At 39.6% G+C, this 15,339-nt stretch overlaps 1 protein-coding gene across 1 annotated transcript in view; it reads left to right on the top strand.

The window, feature by feature from the left end:
* Nucleotides 1-566: 566 nt before the first annotated feature.
* The window catches only part of SPOPL (speckle type BTB/POZ protein like), a 47,139-nt gene continuing 32,366 nt past the window's right edge, over nt 567-15,339 (top strand). The window contains exon 1 of the mRNA XM_068969191.1: nt 567-668. The gene's annotated coding sequence lies outside the window, so the exon portion shown is untranslated. The remainder of the gene's footprint in view (nt 669-15,339) is intronic.

Below are 15,339 nucleotides of genomic sequence, written 5' to 3'. Positions count from 1 at the left end.
CTGAGCTCACAGGAAGAGATCGGTACAAATTGTATCTTGGCTTTCCAGCCTGGTACAGCCCTAAGAAAACCGTGCGCAGAAAACAGCAGCCGCCTGTCACACTGACCCTAGGTCATTTAGATAAGCTGTTAGGGGGATCAGTGACTGTTTTAGGAAAGTTTTATGCTGCACTGAAGCGGGGTAGTCCCTACCAGGCGAGGTTCGGCCGGGGATGTGGAGCGCCGCAGGCTGGGAGCCAGTGCCTGGCGCAAACGGCGCCGGCTACTTTCAAACCACGGCGGCGGATCCGGCCTGGGCCGGAAGTGCTCGGCGCAGGAGGGAGGGAGGGAGGGAGTGGCGGCCTCGCGAGCCGCCGCCGCCGCCGCGCGCACGCGCTCTCGCGGACTGGGGCTGGGGCTGGAGTCGCAACTCGGAAGCCGGGGCCCAGACGGGCCCGGAGCGGGGGGGGCTGCGTGGGGGCGGGGGCGGGAGCGGCGGAGGCGGCCGCCCCTGGCGGCGGGTTTGTTTATCCCGGGGAAGAAGTTTAGGAGCGGGAGGCAGGGGACAAGGGCGGACTGGGGAGGAGGGATGCGGCTCGGCGGAGGCGGTCGCCACAGGGACTCGCCGCCATCACCTCAGCCGGAGAGGAGCCGCCGCTGGGACTGCCCGCCGCTACCCCTCACGTCCGGGTAGGTTCCCCTCCCCCGCCGCGGTCCCGGCCGCAGCCGTGGTCGCCTGCTCCCCGCTCTTCCCTGGGACTCCCCTGCACTAGAACCCAGCGGCCTCCTCCCGCATCTCGGCACCCTCCTCCTCCTCGGCCCAGGACCCCCGCTCCCGAGGTGTGCCTCCCGCCCCCCGGACTCCCTAACCCCTCGAGTGTCTACTTCCCCTGGGAATCACCCCTCCCCCATTGACTCCCTGCTTCCTTCTACCAGGATCCCCCCGACCTTCCTCCGCAAGCCTTGCCCCTTTGCCTTGCGCAGTCTCCCCCCTTTATAAACTGTAGACCTCCGCGCCCGCCCTTTAATACCTTGTCTGTTTTCCCACCCTGAGTCCTGCCTGGAGCGAGAAATTGTCCCCCACCCCCGCGTTCACGTCCATACCTCCTCCTCCCAAAAGTATACCCTCGAAAGTATCTCCATTACCCCGTTTCACGATGAATTCTCAGCTCACCACCCGGACCCCTCGGTGCCTCCATCCTGGTGGCCCTGCTCTCAACCTCTCTATCCCCAGGTAGGCATTGCCCTCTCAGAATTCTCCCTCACCGGGGACATCAGATGGACTCTGGGGGTCAGGGTCCACGACGTCCTGACTTACCATCTTTCTGCTCCCTCTGCCATCCTTTCCCCTCACTCCTCTTGAATCTATGCATTTGTGTAACTGAATTACAGAAAGGCAAGGGGATGGGCAGGATTTTCTCCTTCAAAGCAGTAGATCGAGTAGAAATAGGATTCACCTGCTTATCCCAACTTTTGGCATCTTTCTCTGTGAATAGTGTCATTCACAGCCAGACTTCTGAAGCTTCTGGTGCTTTGTCTGTATTTGGAAGACTCCTGGGCCTATATTATTTCATTATAATACTCATCTTCCTAGCTTTTCCATAAAACTGATGAACCTCCTGTTTCTTAGGCTGGAAATTTAATAAAAAAAAATTCATACTTTGAAACATTACATCTCTCCTGTCACAATGGGGAAGGTGGAATATTTCAAATTATCATCCTACTATTCTTGAGATAAATGGTGCCCAGTGGTTAAGAGCTCAGACTCTTAACTGAACTGTCAGGATCTAAATCCCTGCCTTTCCATCTACCATATCTGGCCTTGAGCAAGTTTTTTAATCTCTCTGTGCCTCATATTCTTACAGCTGTAGAATGTGGATAGGAGTGTACTTCATAAAATGGTGGTGATAATTGCATAACTTAATTCAGGTAAGATACAACAGTGCCTGATAAAAGTTCAGTAAGTGTTCTTTATCATCATCTCTTAGCTTGATTTGGCTATTGGTAGGTTACTTTGGAGAGAGGAAGTGGAGGGAAGGAAAGCTGTCTTTTGCTTTTTTTATTTTAACAGCTTTTTTGATGTAGCTATGATTCATATGTTGTTACTGTATAAAGTAGTTCCTTCTGGTGTGAAAAGTATAGTTTTAGCTCCTTATTTTCAGGTAAGTTACCAGGCTATATGTTGTATCATTTTCAAGTATTTATTTGGAAATTTAAAATTATCTTTGGGGAGTAACTGAAATTGGATTGTGTAGCATATTTATCATAGGGAAAAATGAGGGTTTGACTGAGGAAAATTGTAGTACTACAATTAAATACTCAAAACTGTTAAGATACTTCATACCTGCTTGTCCTTTACGTTGAATTGCTACTAAGGATAGAGCTTTGGCTTCATTTAGAAGGCATTTCTTTTCTCTTATTGACTGTTTTTATTCACGTGACTGTGTCTTAATGTTCCCCAAGTTTTACTCTTTAAAATCCTGACTAATTTTGTCATGTTTGCTTGCTTCCTGTGCATTGTTTTCTTAATACTGTTTTTAAACAACTCACTTTTTTAAAAAGTCCAAATAAGTTGTTAATTTAATGTTGTTATAAGTAGTAAAAGTTTGTAATCATAATTTGCTGTCCTAATTACACATAAAAACATGCATATGGAACTTTCAAATATGTTGCCTGTGTATAGCTTAACATTTTTTTTTTTCACCAATGGAATGTTCTTTAAACTTTGGGTGACACTGCCTCTGCTGCTTATGCTATTCCCTGGCCTAGAATAACCTTTGCTCTTTCCCCTGCATATCCAAATTCTACCTATCTTCCACCTCTTACTGTTTCCACATAGTTCCTGCCAACATTGGTTTCTATTTCTTGGTTTCCCTACTGTCTGTATTCTGCATTTTTGGCTGTAAATAATACAGACTCCCCCAGGTCAAGAAAAATGAATCGGGTAGAATCATACTTTTAAAGTTCGTAGAAACTTTGAAGGGGGTGGAATGAAATTAACAATTAGTAGCTACTTTGTGCTAAGCACTATTCCTTTGGTTTTGAAAAGAAACATTCTTTCCAAAAATGTTTAATGAGCACCTACATCATGCCAGACTTCGGGGAATACACAAGAGCAGCCCTTTTCATCAGGGGTTCCAGTAAATATCAGGCCCTATTGCTCTAAAGCATCCAAAGTATGTAATGAATTAACTACTCTTCTGTGCACCTAGATTGGTGCTAGCTCTGCCCTATGCTTGAGAAAGAGAGAACTGAGGAAATAGTCACTTAACTCAGTTTCTGTAGGGTTTAAGTCCTCTGAAAAAAGTTCTATTAGAGAATAATAATATGGACACTTTTTTTGTAATTTATATCTTAATGTGGCACTGACAGACAATAAGCAAGTAAGAAGATAAAATTATCTAAGAGCACTAGTAAAATATAGATAGTGATAATCACTAATACTTCTAAAGCACTGGGCCAGCCATTCTTTCAAATGATTTATATATATTAACTTGTTTAAACCTCTCAACAGTCCCCCTTTGAAGAGCCTTAATTATATTTCCATTTCACAAATAAGGAACCTGAGAATCAGATTACTTCCACAAAATCACACAGCTAAGTAAGCAGTGGAGCCAGGTCATATGGTTGTAGAATCTATTATCCTTTGTTGCCTCTCAGACCTTCCAATCTTCCAATTCTTTGTTGGTTACTTTAAACAAGATTCTTCACCTTTCTGGGGAAAAAATTTTTTTTGTAAAAATCTCAGTGGGATTTACCTGTCTTTTATAATTAATCCAGGGGTAGTGGGAAGCCATTGGAGAATGTCAAACAGCTGAATAAGTTGCTTAAATTTTTGCTGTAAAACCATCACTTGGCCACTCTGTTGAGGACATACTGGAGATAAGCAAGAGAAAAAGCAAGGAGACCAGTTAGGCCAGTGCTTCTGAAACTTATCTGTGGTGAAGGACCTTGTACTTTGATAATGTACAATAAAATGGATATTGTGGCAGTGTCTAAAAATTTCTGAGTACCCTCTGTTGCTATATTTACCTTGTCTCATACCAATAACAAAGAGTTTGTGCATCAGTATGGGTCCACAGATGACACTTAGAGCAGAATTGAATTCAGCTATTTTTGTAATTTAGGCAAGAGATAATGAAATCTTGGTCCAGACTTGGCAGTGATAAAGTAGCTGAATTTGACAAATATTTGAGAAGTAAAGTTAGGATTAGATGGTGGATTCGATTTGGAGGTCTAGGGAGAGGAGAAGGCTGATTTCCAGGGTTGGTGGTTCCTGTGCCTAATATAGGGGAATACTGGGGGAGGGGAGAGCAGTTTTGTGTTCGTTTCTGGTAATAGGGGACATATTGATCGTAATTCAGTGGGGAATAATCAATATATAGCTCTTAATGGATGTCTTAATTTGGAAGGTGGGGGATGAGATTGCCTAAGCAGAAAGTACATAGAGAGGATAAAGGGATGTGGTCCCCTACGACTCTTCAGTATTTAACATTGAGAAAAAGAAATGGAGCAAAGGGGGCAGAGAAGATATAGCCAGAGGTTGAAGGAGATTTTCCTTAGCATCACTGAAGCCAAGGCAATAGACCAGAAAAGGAGGGTGTGGCTAATCTATGTTGATTGAAGCTGAGAAATGAATTAAGTTGGAAATTAGAACACAGGGCTTCCCTGGTGGCTCAGTGGTATAGAATCCACCTACCAATATGGGAGATGCAGGTTTGATCCGTGGGTCAGTAAGATCCCCTGGAGAAGGAAATGGTAACCCACTTCAGTATGCTTACCTGGGAAATCCTATGGACACAGAAGCCTGGCGGGCTGCAGTTCATGGGGTCACAAAAGAATGAGACATGACCTAACGACTTAACAACAAAGAGTACACATTGCATTTTATGGGCAAAACATTTGATGTCTCAGTTGTCTGTCCATCCATAAACTATTTGATTATGAATTTTGTTTTAATCTGCCAAAGCAGCAATTACAGATTTTGGGTAAAATGTTATCTATAACATGAACCATGTCTTCCTTCCTGAGCTCAGAGCCATGTTTCTGTTTATCACTATTTGGGTGTTCTGTAAGCATCTCAAATTCATTCATTCATTCATTCATTTAGAATGTATTCAAATAGAATATATTTTTTAAGTACTATTTATCAAGTGTTAACTATTATCAGACTTTTCAAAATTCACTTAGACCTCAGAGTCTAGGGGCAGTGGACAGTTAAATGTTGTGTAGTGTGATTAGTGCTATCATAGCAGTTTATTCAGGTTGCCTTGTAAGCAGAGAGAAGGTGCCTTAGGGAAAGCTTTCAAAAGAAAGTAGACCATTGGGCAGAGCATTTCAGAAGGACAAATGGAGGGATGGAAAGGTTAATGCAGGGGTAGAGGAGTTTATTTTGAAAGCTTGCAAAGGCGAGGGATTGCGGGTGTCACGTATGGGTGGTAGATGAGAGAGTTGGGCCATACCATCCAGAAGTTTGTCTCCTGAACTTGTACATCTTTCTGTTTGGTGTTTTGATTAATATCATCACTACCTATTTAGCCACCAAACACAGAGATAGCTTCTGAATACCTTCAAAATATAAGGATTTTCTTTGTTATTGTCCTAGGTGGTGTTTTGTTTTTGCTGGTTAGCTTTATATTTTATAACCTATATTTATAGAATCAATAAGTAACTGTAGTATAACTTGAATATTTTAGTTATATTTTAATGATTTTTTTTTGGATGGGAGAAATTTTATACATACAACTTTTTCTCAGATTTAGAGAATTAAAATTAAGGCCTTGGTAAGGTTTGCTAGGAGTTTACTCCTATCATCAAATATATGGTCAGTGATCATACTTTGGGTCTCAGTGGAATAATAGCAGTCCCCTGATACCGTAAATGCTATTTTAGATAGTCTAAATGGTCTGAGACTTAAAGTCTTACATCATAGTAGAACACAGTTTATTTTCAGGGATTCCTTCATGAAGAATGTTGTAATTGGCAAAACCTTAGTTGACAAGAAAAGAGTGTATTAGAAAGGGAAATTATGTTAAAATGGGCTTTGTTGTTGTTCAGTCACTAAGTTGAGTCCGAATCTTTGATTTCAGTTCAGTCACTCAGTCGTGTCCTACTCTTTGCGACCCCATGGACTGGAGCACACCAGGCCTCCCTGTCTCTCACCAACTCCCAGAGTTTACTCAAACTCATGTCCATTGAGTTGGTGATGCCATCCACCCATCTCATCTTCTGTCATCCCCTTCTTCTCCTGCCTTCAATCTTTCCCAGCATCAGAGTCTTTTCAAATGTGTCAGTTCGTCACATCAGGTGGCCAGAGTATTGGAGTTCTGAATCTTTGCAACCTCATAAACTGCAGCACACAAGGCTCCTCTGTCCTCCACTATCTCCCAGAGTTTGCTCAAATTCATGCCTGTTACATCAACCATCTCATCCTCTGCTATCCTCTTCTTTTGCCTGCATCAGGGAGTTCTTTTCCAGTGAATATTCAGGATTGGTTTCCTTTAGGATTGACTGGTTTGGTCTCCTTGCAGTCCAAGGGACTCGCAAGAGTCTTCTCCAGCAACACAGTTTGAAAGTATCAGTTCTTTGACACTTAGCCTTCTTTATGGTTTACCAACACAGTAAATAAAGGTTCTAAAAGACATCTATTTTAAAAAAACAGGATAGACTCTATCAAAATTTTTGCTTCTGATATCCTTACGTAAGTTTTTGTATAAACATCATTAGATTATTCTGATCTGCTAAGGCAGTCTTCTTTCCATTTTATATTAAGAAAATTGTAACTTAAAAAAAGTCCTTTTATTAGTTCCTCCTGTCTTTTGCTCGTCTTCTCCCTGGCTCTTAGTTTTTTAAATCTTAATAAATTCTTGTATGACAACTGTATATTTTTTGTATATTATGGTTCTTACAGGTACACTTTCCCAAGCCTTTTATTTATATATACATATGCAGAACTCTTCAGATATTCTTCAGACTTACCTACATGCTCTAAAGGAGGACAAGATAATTATTAGCATTAAATTCTGAATTATATAACTATGTGAAATAGAGCTTTATATACATAAAGAATAGTTTTTTAAAAATTTGATCTACAGATACAAAATAACATTGCCTCAAACTATGGCTGGGATAGGTTGTTTATACACTTAAAGTATGAGTAATATAGGAATAAAAATAATTAAGAATAATGGATACAAAAGAAGAGAGGTTTCACTCTGCTATTAGGTGATGCAGTATCTCAAAGGTTGTAGTGTAACTGAAAAGTAGTATGAGGCTTTTAAAATATTATTTGAGATTTAATACACCATTAAAGAAGATACCATTGTTTCCTGTCTGGGTATATTTACAGAACAAATTTTCAGTTTTGTGAAAGTGCATTTTAGTCTCCTCCCTCCTGCCCCATCAAAGTTAAGTGATTTTTAAAGTAGTTGTTGTTTTTTTTTTTTTTTTTTAATTTTTTAGTTTTAATCTAGATGCAGTTTTGGTGTTTTAGTGGGAAATTACGCTGAAAGGTAGCTTTAACCACTAAGACAAAAGCAGACAAAGAAAAAATTGAACATTATTCATCCTGAAATTACCAAGGCAAATATTGACACAGGAATATTTAAATAAATTGAATTTTTGAAAAACATTTATTTGTTGACTGCACTAGTTCTTTTTTGCTGTGTGTGGGCTTTCTCTAGTTAAAGCAAGTGGAGCTACTCTTGGTTGCAGTGTGTGGGCTTCTCATTGTAGTGGCTTTTCTTGTTGTGGAGCACAGGCCCTAGGCACACGGGCTTCGCTAGTTGCAGCACATGGACTCAATAGTTTCAGCTTTCGGGCTTGAGACTGGGGGCTCAGTAGTTATGGTGAAGGGGCTTAGTTGCTCCACAGCTTGTGGAATCCTCCCAGATAAGGGATCAAACCCATGTCCCTTGCACTGGCAGGCAGATTCCTATGCACTATACCACCAGGGAAGTCCTGAATGAACTGAACTTTATTTATTTAAATTTTTTTGGTGGCCACTCTTAGGATCACTTTAAACCTTTGTTAACCAGTTAGCTATCCAATATGGCCATTAAGTTTAACATGTCCAGTTTTGTTAGAGTAGTTCAAGTAGGGCATGGGCATACACCAGGCATATTTGGTAAATTCTGGTTGCATTCAACATATATTTTTTTAAAAACTGAAAGATACTTAAGTGCTCATTTTTATCAGTGGCATTTGAGAACTGGCTTGAATCAAGTGGTACTGGCGAGGTATCTTGATTGATGCTTTCCTGTTGATTTTATTTTCTCAGGTGTCTCATTTTGGCTGTTATTTTGTCTGCCAGCCTTTTTCCCACCCCATATTCTTTATTTCATCATCAAATTGTATAATGAAACTAGTTATTTTTCCCTAGCAGTATGTAACCAGGTTTAGTTCAACATGGGCCTGAGAAAGTAACAACTTACTGCAATGGAATTTACCTTATGTTTACCTGGAATTTCGTCATAGATCATTTTGGGGAAGAAATACCCTTTTTAAAGCCCTTGTACCAGACCTGTGAAGTAATTCAGATATTTTATCTTACTTACTTAGCGCTAACCCATGAGGGCCATACCGTAAGTTTTTGAAGCATACTTGGCCAGCAATTACCAGATGCCCTGTTATTTTATGTATGCCAAGAGAGAGAGAGCACTGTCAGTTGCAATTGTAAAATGCCATCAGTTTCAGACATGCTAAAATGTATATATAAAAAAAAATGGGTATCTTAGAATTTATGAAATGTGCCATTAGTGCTGTTTCACTTTATGGTTATCACCCAAGATCATCAACATAACTAACCTCCCAACATCAAGTGAAGTCAGGATAAATTTAGTTTTACTTGACCTCAGAGATCTCTAGGCAGTATAGCATAGTAGTTAAGAGTGCATCCGGTCTGCTTTTTAATAGCTTTCTGACTTTAGGTAGGTTACTGAACATCTCTGCCTCAGTGTTCTTATCTGTAAAATGGAAAGGATAACCGTACCTACCTTGTAAGAGTTGTTATAAGAACCAAATGAGTTTTATTTACATTTAGAGTAATTCTTTCCACATAATGCTTTGTGTAAATGTTGGTTAATTAAAAACAGTTAATTAAATATTAAGATTCTTAATCTAAGAATAAGGAGATGTTTTAAAAGGAAGGGGAAAAGGATCTAATAGTTCATTGCTATTTTTGCACACAATAGAGATTAAAAGTGTTTTACTCATTTGTCTTTGAAAGTCTAATGTATTCGTAAGATTGCAGTCTTGACGATTTTGATACTTAAATTCATAAAAATGATACCACTGTATAAGGGTTCAGTGAAATCCGCTTTCCTTTCTATTATGACATATTTAATCAGAATATTGATGTGCTGTGACAGATGTCTTAAATATAACCTGTTATATACTTGTGATTCCTGTCAACCTCATAAGGAATTCATTTGGAAATATTTTTAAGAGTTTCAGTATTAAAGAACTGTATTTAAGACATCTGGCTTCTGCACTGTGAAATATATGGAGGAAAAGTTTTTATTTTTATATATGAGGCAGTTTTTATTTGAAAAGTTTTAATATGTACATGATTTTGTTGCTTCACTTTTTTTGTTTTTGGCCATACCAGGTAGCATGTGGGATCCTATTCCCAACCAGGGATCACACCCGTGCCCCCGCCCCCTCAGCATTGGAAGCACAGGCTTAACCTCTGCACTGCCAGAGAAGTTCCTGTTGCTTCATTTTTTTTTAGGTTTCTTTCTTTCTGGCTGCACTGGCTCTTCCTTCTTGAGCCTAGGCTGTCTCTAGTGGAGGGGCTACACTCTGTTTGCAGTGTACGGGCTTCTCACTGCAGTGGCTTTTCTTGTCGGGGAGCACAGGCTCTAGGTGCGCATGGACAGCACATGGGCTTAGTTGCTCTGTGGCATATGGGATCTTCCTGGACTAGGGATCGAATTCCTGTCCTGTGCATTGGCAGGTGGGCTGTCAGACACTGGGCCACCAGGGAAGTTCCTTGTTGCTTCATTTGAGATTTAAAATCTTGTCATTTACCCTGATATAAAAATAAGCCCTTCCTTTGAGCTTCTTGGTATTTCCCCTTTCCCACTTTTGCCTTGTTTTCATTTCTTTTTGTTCTACACTCACATCATTTATTTATTCCATAAATTGACCAACTGTTAAATGCTGGGTTCTGTATTTCAGTAATAAATTGAAAATAGCCCTTGACCTGGAAGACTCACTATTTGGGATTTATTGGAGAAGGCAATGGCAACCCACTCCAGTACTCTTGCCTGGAAAGTCCTATGGACAGAGGAGCCTGGTGGGCTACAGTCCATGAGGTCGCGAAGAGTCAGACACGACTGAGCGACTTCACTTTCACTTTTCACTTTCATGCATTGGAGAAGGAAATGGCAACCCACTCCAGTGTTCTTGCCTGGAGAATCTCGGGGACGGGGGAGCCTGGTGGGCTGCCGTCTATGGGGTCTCACAGAGTTGGGCACGACTGAAGTGACTTAGGAGCAGCAGTCATTGAGTGCATAGGCACAGTACTGAAGACTTGATATATCTGCTCTTTTTTTTTCAGTCCTCATAACTACCCTGCTAGGATAGGTCATTACTTTTCAAATGTTTCCATGAAATAAATGGCAGAGAAGAGTGCCCTTTTAGGTGGTGAAGATCTGAGTGTGGTCAAGGTAATGTGGAGAGGGAGAACTTTGGTGTTAAAATTCTTTTCAGATTAGTGTCTTCTCCTGAAAAGGATTTGACTCTTGCATTCTGTTACCCTAATATAGCCTTCTTTGTTTTAATGTAAAAATGGTTTAGATTAGCATGAGGGAGGATTTGTTTTTGAAGTGTTCTATCCCAGTTTTGGCATGGAGGAGATGTGGCACTGGGAATCAGATTGTGTAATAAATGGTTAGGCATCAAAGTTGCTTATTATATATTGATTTGCTTTTCCAATTTTAGGTAGACTTTTATTGGAATGTAACATAGGCTCATGGACATGCATGTAACATCGTACAGCGACGACACCCTTGTGTATGGCTTCTTAAATCAATTTTTATGTGATCCGTTGGTATAGTGTATAGTGTGGTAGCTTCTTCATTCTATTGTATTCCATCCCGTTGTATGACTGTGTATATATAAATACTGTAATTTATCCCTTCTACTGTTGATGAACACCTCGGTGGTTTCCAGTTTTGAATCACAATGCCTAATGCTCCTATAGAGTATTCTTGTAGATATCTTTTGCTGCACATGTACACATAATTGCTGTAGTAGAATTTTTGGATCATATGTACTTTTGTTCCGTTTCAGTTTATATTACCCAGTGTTTCCAAAGTGTCTTTTCATAGTGAATGAGGGTTTATTTGTCCCACATACTCTGCAACATTTTCTTAATATTGTTTGATTTATTTAGCTGTTCCGGTGGGTGTAAAGTGGTATGGCTAGTTTTTCAAAATATACATGATTCCTTTCTTCAGGCATACTCACATACCCCTCCCATGTGCACACCAAAGGAAAATAGAGGCTTGTATATTTTCATAAAACTCATCAAATGATTCTGGTTGCCTTGTCAGTTGGTAAGATGCAGAATGTAAAACAATTGTAAGTACGGTTTAAGGAAAATAATGCTGTCATGAAAATTGCAGCTTCACTGTATAGTCTACTGACTTTCTGATAAATGGTGCATTTTTGCCTCGCTGTTGCTAAACATGGGAAAGGTTTTAAGATTTTGCAAGCTGGCAAAAAGTTCTGTAGGGCCTTTTATTGAGTTAGTCTGTAGGATTGCCCCAAAGCTCTAATTATGCAATGCTGAAATGCACTTGCTCTTGACTGTCTACCCAGATTGTAGGTTGTGTTCATTCATTTTGTGAGGTTCTGCTGCCCCTTAAATAAAGGAAGCGCTGTCTACACAGCCACGCTTACTCAATTTTCAGAACTTGAAAGTTGAGCAAATTTTACAAATGCTCACAGTTTGCTATGTTGTTTTAGACTTAATTTTCTGTTATATGTGAAATTTTTCTTGTGTCACAGAAGACAGTATTGCTACTACTATTTTTTTTTTTTTAATTATCAGATTGTGTAGCAAATACCAAGGATGTGACAAATGTTTTACCTGTGTATCTTTTCGAGGCTTAGGGTGTGGTAAGTCTCCTGTCATTCCCCAGTGAATATAAATCATGTTAGAATCATATGTAGGGAAGCACCATTCCTGTATCTTTTGGAAACCATAATTAGTTGTTGATTTTTTCTATTAAAACACTCATAGAGATTCATAACTGAAGATGAACTCATAGTTTTCCCTTTTTAACATTGTCTTATGCATTTGTAGAGCTAGTATTTTAATATCTGATCTTATTTCTTAACTGCTGCAAAGTACTGTTCCTGGGTAGTGCAGCTCTTTGACTGATACTGGTGCTATACATATTCTTGAGTAGCTACTGATGTGCTAGTCATAAGAATCTTGAAATTATTAGCTTATCATCAGAAGAGCTGAGATGACATTCATGTAGATAAAGTGTTCTCTTGAGGTATAAGGACATCTATTTTGCAGAGCTTTTCCTTGAGAGGTCAGGGCTGGTAGGTAGATGGCAATAGCCTCCTTTTATATAGTCTAGGTTGACCATGTGTTACATCATTTCAGAAACACTGAATTAAAACCCAGGGTCTCTTAACACATTGTTCTTCATGGATCAGCTTCATTTTTTTCTCTTTCAACTTCTTTCTCTTTGTCTGCCCACCCCCCAACCGCCACCTTTTTTTTTTTTAATCTTTTTTTTTCCCTCTGTAAACTAAACAGCTATACGAAATGTTTTCCTTTAAAGAGGATTAAGCCATTTTAATGATTATAGACATGCAGAGTATAAAGATATAGACAATTTATTTCCCTTAGATTTTATAATTTAAGAGTTCCCAAAAGTTGTAGTTCCTCATATCTTTCTCAAGGATGATGGTTTTTCCTAATTTTGTCTAGGTTAGTACTAGTTTATGTCTTCTGTCCCAGTATCTTGTCTGACTTAACATTTGTAATGTCTAATTTTTAATGAAATATTGTTGTTAACAACTGCTTTAAAATAAGCCTTAGTAGTTCGGTAGAATTTTTATTTTTAGCTGCTGCCATGGTGTGGTCTACTGATAGGTAAGAGACATGTATAATAGTGAGGTCTGTCTTAACAGGTGGTAAAATTTTAAGTACTTCTTTCCCGAACCCATCTCAGATACATTATAATCAGTGACAGTATCAGGATGGGGCTCTCCATGATTAAAAGTGGGCTGGGACATTAATGATAAGGAGCAATTAACTCCTCTTGGTCTCAGGTGATGGTAAGAGATGTGATGCCTCTGCCTTCATCTCTTTGGGCACCAGCCTGTTGTTCCATGTTCATGCAGCTTGCAAGATTCATGAAATTAGAATAATGGCAGCAAGTGGTATCAGTGGAAAATTGTAGGTTATATAAGCTGAAATTGTGATTGAGTGGTCCTGGAATAGAATGGGTAAGCAGCATTTTTCAGTAGAGCTTTGTGTGATAGTGGAAGGGTCTATGATCTCCACATTCCATTATTGGTAGCTTTGGTCACTTGCATCTACTGAGCACTGAAAATGAGTCTAGTACAACTGAGGAGCTGAATTTCTGTTTAAATATTTTGTTATTTGGTAAGACTTTTATTAGCGGTTCTACTTGATCTGCTTTAGCTAGGTATTTGTCTTTCTGACCTTATCTATGTTTCTTCAGGGCCTGCCTGATTTAGATTCTTAATGAATGTTTGCTCAGTAAATGCTGGATGAACGTAAAATTGTTCCAGTGTCCTGAAATTCTAGAACAAAAAACATTGCTTCAGTTCAGTTCAGTTCAGTTGCTCAGCCATGTCCAACTCTTTGCGACCCCATGAATCGCAGCACACCAGGCCTCCCTGTCCATCACCAACTCCCAGAGTTCACTCAAACTCACGTCCATCGAGTCAGTGATGCCATCCAGCCACCTCATCCTCTGGCGTCCCCTTCTCCTCCTGCCCCCTATCCCTCCCAGCATCAAAGTCTTTTCCAATGAGTCAGCTCTTCGCATGAGGTGGCCAAAGTACTGGCGTTTCAGCTTTAGCATCATTCCTTCCAAAGAACACCCAGGACTGATCTCCTTGGACACTTTTTAAAAAGTGACTTGAAAACTAATAAAAGTAAACTACTCTGGTTTGTTTTTGGCCATGCCCTTGGTTTACAGAATTTTAGCTCTCCCACTAGGAATTGAACCCTGGCCATCAGCAGTGAAAGCACGAGTCTTAAGCACTGGTTCACCAGGCAATTGCCATGTTTTTTACTGTAATTAAATGAGAAGGAGAACTTTTAAGAAAAATGACTTATGATTTTTAAAAAATAATACCTTGTGGAGGCTAAAGCTTTAATCAAATGTTTATTCATATTTTCCTAAAATAAAAGAGATGAGGGGAAGAGTAGGAAAAGGGAGAGGGAAGGGAGGAAGTATAGCTTTTATTATGGATGAATGTTTTAGGACTCAGACAAATCTGAACAATGCCTAGGGTTAATGTAAGTGGATCCAGAATTGGCAACTAACTGCAGAAACTACTGTAAGTATTTAATGGACCTTATCTCTTAACACTCATTATATTCTTTCTGAGTGAGAAATTATTCCCTTTCTGAGGATGAGAAAGGTAAGGGCCAGAATGAGAAAGTAACTTGTTCAAGAGATAAAACTAAAAAAGTTTTTTTTTTTTTTTAATTTGCATTATGTCATGTACAGATCTTTTCCTGTGTGTCCATTTTGATGAGTTTTGACAGGTATATTCACCGATGTAACAATCAGCCCAATCAAGATATAGGATCATTTCCATTACTCCAGAAAGTTCTCTTGAAGATTATGCAATTTTTAAGAGACACTTTGGGCATCAGTTTATCTTTGTACAGCTACGCCTCCACGTTACTTGCATTAAAAGGGAGGTGGAAGCTGTTAGAGATAAGCACTGTGAGAGCAGCAGCATTCACAGCTCAGTAATAGCTGATGAAGAGCCAAATGATAAAGGTTAAAAAGCAAAAACAGAACCTCAGAAACATCAGAAACCTCAGGCAAATTTAACTGTTCTTCATAGTTCATGAGATTATTACTGTTTTGTAAACTAGTTCTGTTTTTGAATTTTACATTAGTATTCATACACATTGAACCAATTTATTTAGTGCTTTCTCTACCAGGCACTATATTAGGTATTGTCTATACAGTCTCATTCAATATAGCAGTCATTTGAGATATTACCATTTATTATTCCCAATTTACAAACAAGAAAATTGAGACCCAGAGAACTTATACAGCTGCAGGATTTTTACCCAAGTCTAAAATCAGAAACCAAATTCTTAACCCTGATGGTGTTCTGT

The sequence above is a fragment of the Capricornis sumatraensis genome, chromosome 3, assembly GCF_032405125.1.
Source record: "Capricornis sumatraensis isolate serow.1 chromosome 3, serow.2, whole genome shotgun sequence".
Taxonomy (NCBI): Eukaryota; Metazoa; Chordata; class Mammalia; order Artiodactyla; family Bovidae; genus Capricornis; species Capricornis sumatraensis.
Note: the sequence above shows the minus strand (reverse complement) of the source record. Positions and strands in the feature narration are given on the sequence as shown.